Here is a 5,542-nt window from a genome sequence, read left to right as displayed (position 1 = left end):
TATATATATGTGTGTGTGTGTGTGTGTGTGTGTGTGTGTATTCCACATCTTCTTTATCCATTCATCTGTTGATGGACACTTAGGTTGCTTCCATGTCTTGTAAATATTGCTGCTATTGTAGATAGTGCTGCTATGAACATTGGGATGCACGTATCTTTTCAAATTATAGTTTTGTCTGGGTATATGCCCAGGAATGGGATTGCTGGATCATATGGTAGTTCTATTTTTAGGTTTTTTTTGTTTTTTTTTTTGTTTTTTTGTGGTATGCGGGCCTCCCTCTGCTGTGGCCTCTCCCGTTGCGGAGCACAGGCTCCGGACGCGCAGGCCCAGCGGCCATGGCCCATGGGCCCAGCCGCTCCGCGGCATGTGGGATCCTCCCAGACCGGGGCACGAACCCGGTTCCCCTGCATCGGCAGGCGGATGCGCAACCACTGCGCCACCAGGGAAGCCCTATTTTTAGTTTTTTGAGGAATCTCCATACTGTTCTCCGTAGTGGCTGCACCAATTTACATTCCCACCAACAGTGCACACGTGCAGTTCTTAAAGCAATTAGCAAATACGCGTGTATATTGTGTTGTTATAAGCAGGTTCCAATTTTTTTTTATTTTTTTAAGTTGTGGTAAAATACACCTCACATATAACTTAGCACCTGAACCGTGTGTAAGTGTACAGTTCAGCACATTTATACTGTTGTGCTCCTGTCCTCACCATCCATCCCCAGAACTCTTCAACTTGTGAAACGGAAACTCTCTACCCATTAAATAGTCACTCTTCATACCTCCCCCCCACCAACACACGCAGCCTCTAGCAAATTCCAGTCTGACTACTAGCAGTCAAAAAAAGTAAAGGCTAAACATAAGCTAAGGTTGGAACTTTCTAAATATTCTTCAGATCGGGTAAGGAAAGAATTACCATTCTGCAGATACAGGTGGGATGGGCTGGAGTTCACAACTGGAGCGCCCCCTGCGGCCTTGGTGCATGGCGCCCCCTGCTGTTTGAAGTGTGTTGTTTCTTTCGATCAACCCTTTGTTTCTTACCAAGAATTCAGTCATCTTACATGGGAAAAATGCACCAACTGCTCTTAAGTGTGTATATGGCAATTTCACTGAATCTAAATGATAACAGGGATGACTTAGTTTTCATGTTCTTAAGCTGATTTTAAAAACTACATCTGAAAATGTTAATATAATATTTTATCAAAAATGTGCTGTAACCGTTCATGGTTACGTCAACTCCCCTATGAAAATATTCCAGGTAGATGTTTATAATAATTGTAACTGTCAACAAGCCACGCTGAGAGTATCAGGCGGTACCCAAATACCCGGTACCAGGCTTTGCCACGCTCCCTAGCTTAACCGAGAACCAAGCTCTGTTTCTCTCAGTGATAGAGGCGGTTTACTCCATCTGTTTCAGCCTGCTGAAACTTTTGCGGGCCTGACCTTACATCAGAAGTCACCCTTTTTATGTATCTCTTCACTGTACACTATTGTAATTCTCACTGTCCTACCCATGACTCTGTCCCGCCCGGGAGTGCCTTTCTCCGTCGCCTCCTCCCGCGCTGCCCCCTCGCTTTCATGCCCATGTGGCTGTTCACCCCTTCAGACGATGGGTCAGCGGTCCCCGATCGGCAGCTCCGAGGGGCAGCAGCCCGTGCCCTCTGGAGATTACTACAGGCTTGCTCCTGTCACCCCCTTTAAGGCAGCTCCCCAGAAATTGGGCTCGTCAGCCTTTTCACGCATGGTCTGCTTGAGCGTTTCCACTCTAGTAAAACAGCACTTTTTTTCCCGCAACACTGGGACTCAGCCTGGTTCTGAAGAGTCAGTCCTGATGAAATGCTGTCATTCCGCGGGGGATGTGGTGACTTCTCATGAGCTCACCGATGGCGCTAGGAAAGCTCTTAGAAACAGCCCCATCCAGTTCAGGCAGCCGCCAGCAAGGAGAGTAGCCGTGGAGAGCGCAGGCCGGGAGGGCCGCCCCTGGGCAGCCAGCCTCCAGCCTGAAGGAGAGCGATGCCTGCTCCGTCACGTCACACCCTCTCACACCGCACGGGGACACCTCAGCACACCCCAGGAGCCCTAACTTCAGGCGCCCCCAGGTTTGACCGTTTCTCACCTCCTGGTCCGAGGCCATCGCCCACCTGGATTGTTACAGTAGCCTCTCCTCCACAGGGCTCCCCCGACCCCCACAGTCTGTTCTCGCACGGCCCTGGGAGAGCCCGTCAAAACAGCAGTCCGATCGCGTCTCTCCTCCAGTCCACAAAGTCCCGAGGCTCCCAGAGTCACGACCATGACCTGCGAAACCCTCCGGGAAATGCCCCTGCCCCACCCCTACCCTCCTCCACTCCCACCGCACGTGTGCAGACAGCGCAATATCGTGATGCCAAGAACCAAAAGGCCAAATGGCATTCCCGGGTCTCTGAAAACTCAAGCAAGGTGGGCGTGTGTGTATCCTATCGAGTCCGCCTTCTTTTCCCTCCAACCTCAACCCTCAAGCAAATCGAATCAGGGTGCCTTCTGCCTGGAGTGACATTAGGTGCAGTTTGGAAACCGAGCCGGCGGACACCTCTGAAAGCCGCCCCGGCTCTGAAGCAAGACGGCTTTGTCCCTGTCAGCGGCACGTATGAAGGTTGACTTTATCTGTGAAGACAGACGCACGGGGTCCTTTTTATTCTAAAATGCTTTCTGAACCAGAAGAAAGAAGACCCGCTCTTTGTGGTAAAACAGGGAAAAGTACAAAGAGGAAATAAAATCAATCCTAATCTCAACACCTGCAGATGACCCCACTGTTGGTATTTTATTGCGGTTCCGGGAAACCTTTTACAATGATGATAGCTGCGATTGATCACATTCGCCACGCCCGGCACTGGTGGGAGCTTTTTGTGCAGATCCTGGGCTCCTCAGCCTGGGCCCCCAGATGTGCTGGCGGTCTGGTCATCCGAGGTGCACTAAGGAGTTGGCACCAGAATGTAAGTCAACTTACTCATCAAGCCCGTAACCACCGCTTTCTGGGGGGGCATTGTTGAGGGTTACCACTGGTTTACCCAGTGGAGACTTAACCCCAATTAAACATCAGTTGATCCCTTCTTTCTAAGTACAACCTCCAAATAAGACTGATGCCCCAGGCCGGCTATTTTAATTCAAAACAGCTGCATGTATTTCACTTCTTCTAAATGCAGGGGTTCAGAATGTCTGACTTGGTGCTAATCCTGATTATTCAGGGTAATGGAGACAGCTTTGTGAGTTCCTCAAAAGCGTCATCAACAGCTTCTGGAAATTAAGTCAAAACCAGAGTTCTTGGCAGTGTTCCTTCGTGGAATGGAATCCTCTCAGGACGCACGGGAACGGCTGTCCCACTGTGGCTGGGTTTCTAAGTTCTCTGAGTTCAAATGCTGACGGAGACAATTAGCTTCTTCAAATTCCAATCCCAAGTTCTTGGGAAAGAGACTCAGTCCCAGGGCAAGTCAGGGACTGACTCTATGGTTGAGGAAGGTCTTGGGAAAGATGCCTGTGGTGTGGTTCTAGTCACATTGATTCAGACTGTAACATCTTAGACCCAGAAGCGTTATTTCTGTAAGTTTTGGGGCTTCCTTCATCCTTGCTGTACACTCTAATCCTATTTGGGAATCTCAATACATGGTAAAACTGTGTCAGAACTTAGCTCACTATTGCATGGATTTAGAAGTGAAAGGTTAAATACTGCCCCCAATATAGAACAACTACATACAGCCAAAGCCGGCTAACAGATTGCTTCTAAGGGAGGTGTTAGATTACTCATTGATTTGCCCAACCAAACCCTCATTAGAAATGTGACTGTGACACATATGCTGACCAGAAACTTCATGTTAAGCTTGTGAATAAAAGGGCTGCAGCCCTTTGGTTAGTTTCTACAGAGGCTAACCTGATTTTTTTTTTTAAAAAAAGAAGCCAGTGATCATGGAGACAGAAGGTTTCTCTGGAGTGGTCTACACTCTACTCGAGATGAATGTATCTTGAAATACAAATAGGTCTCTCGAGACAGCAGAAGCAAGAAGAACTACAATCCTGCAGACTGTGGAACGAGAACCACATTCACAGAAAGACAAAATGAAAAGGCAGAGGACTGTGTACCAGATGAAGGAACAGGATGAAACGTCAGAAAAACAAATAAATGAAGTGGAGATAGGCAACATTCCAGAAAAAGAATTCAGAATATTGATAGTGAAGGCGATCCAGGACCTCGGAAAAAGAATGGAGGCAAAGATCGAGAAGATGCAAGAAATGTTTAACAAAGACCTAGAAGAATTAAAGAACAAACAAACAGAGATGAACAATACAATAACTGAAATGAAATCTACACTAGAAGGAATCAATAGCAGAATAACTGAGGCAGAAGAATGGATAAGTGACCTGGAAGACAGAATAGTGGAATTCACTTCTGTGGAACAGAATAAAGAAAAAAGAATGAAAAGAAACGAAGACAGTGTAAGAGACCTCTGGGGCAACATGAAACGCACCAACATTCGCATTATAGGGGTCCCAGAAGAAGAGAGAGAGAAAGGACCAGAGAAAATATTTGAAGAGATTATAGTCGAAAATTTCCCTAACATGGGAAAGGAAATAGCTACCCAAGTCCAGGAAGCTCAGAGAGTCCCAGGCAGGATAAACCCAAGGAGAAACATGCCGAGACACATAGTAATCAGATTGACAAAAATTAAAGACAGGGTTTCCCTGGTGGCGCAGTTGTTGGGAGTCCGCCTGCCGATGCAGGGGACGTGGGTTCGTGCCCCGGTCCGGGAAGATCCCACATGCCGCGGAGCGGCTGGGCCCGTGGGCCATGGCCGCTGAGGTTGCGCGTCCGGAGCCTGTGCTCCGCAGCGGGAGAGGCCACAGCGGTGAGAGGCCCGCGTACCGCAAAAAAAAAAAAAAAAAAAAAAATTAAAGACAAAGAAAATTTATTAAAAGCGACAAGGGAAAAACAACAAATAACATACAAGGGGAACACTGATGATAAGGTTAACAGCTGACTTCTCAGCAGAAACTCTACAAGCCAGAAGGGAGTGGCATGATATTTTTAAAGTGATGAAAGGGAAGAACCTACAACCAAGATTACTCTACCTTATAAATATATATGCACCCAACATAGGAGCACCTCAATACATAAGGCAACTGCTAACGGCTATAAAAGAGGAAATGGGCAGTAACACAATAATAGTGGGGGACTTTAACCCCTCACACCAAAGGACGGATCATCCAGACGGAAAACTGATAAGGAAACAAGCTTTAAATAACAAAATAGACCAGGTAGATTTAATTGATATTTATAGAACATTCCATCTGAAAACAGCAGATTACACTTTCTTCTCAAGTCCACACGGAACATTCTCCAGGACAGATCACATCTTGGGTCACAAGTCAAGCCTCAGTGAATTTAAGAAAATTGAAATCATATCAAGCATCTTTTCCGACCACAACACTATGAGATTAGAAATAAATTACAGGGGAAAAAAACGTAAAAAACACAAACACATGGAGGCTAAACAATATGTTACTAAATAACCAAGAGG

The 5,542-nt window shown here is 46.8% G+C and overlaps 2 protein-coding genes across 5 annotated transcripts in view; one reads left to right on the top strand and one right to left on the bottom strand.

Annotated features, from left to right (window-relative positions):
- The window catches only part of OTULIN (OTU deubiquitinase with linear linkage specificity), an 84,418-nt gene that overhangs the window by 14,422 nt on the left and 64,454 nt on the right, over nucleotides 1–5,542 (bottom strand). The window lies entirely within an intron of this gene.
- The window catches only part of ANKH (ANKH inorganic pyrophosphate transport regulator), a 155,290-nt gene that overhangs the window by 132,230 nt on the left and 17,518 nt on the right, over nucleotides 1–5,542 (top strand). The gene's annotated exons all lie outside the window — the stretch shown is intronic.

The sequence above is a fragment of the Physeter macrocephalus genome, chromosome 8 (genome assembly GCF_002837175.3).
Source record: "Physeter macrocephalus isolate SW-GA chromosome 8, ASM283717v5, whole genome shotgun sequence".
Classification (NCBI taxonomy): domain Eukaryota; kingdom Metazoa; phylum Chordata; class Mammalia; order Artiodactyla; family Physeteridae; genus Physeter; species Physeter macrocephalus.
The sequence above is the reverse complement of the archived record's forward strand: the minus strand, read 5'-3'. Positions and strand labels throughout refer to the sequence as shown.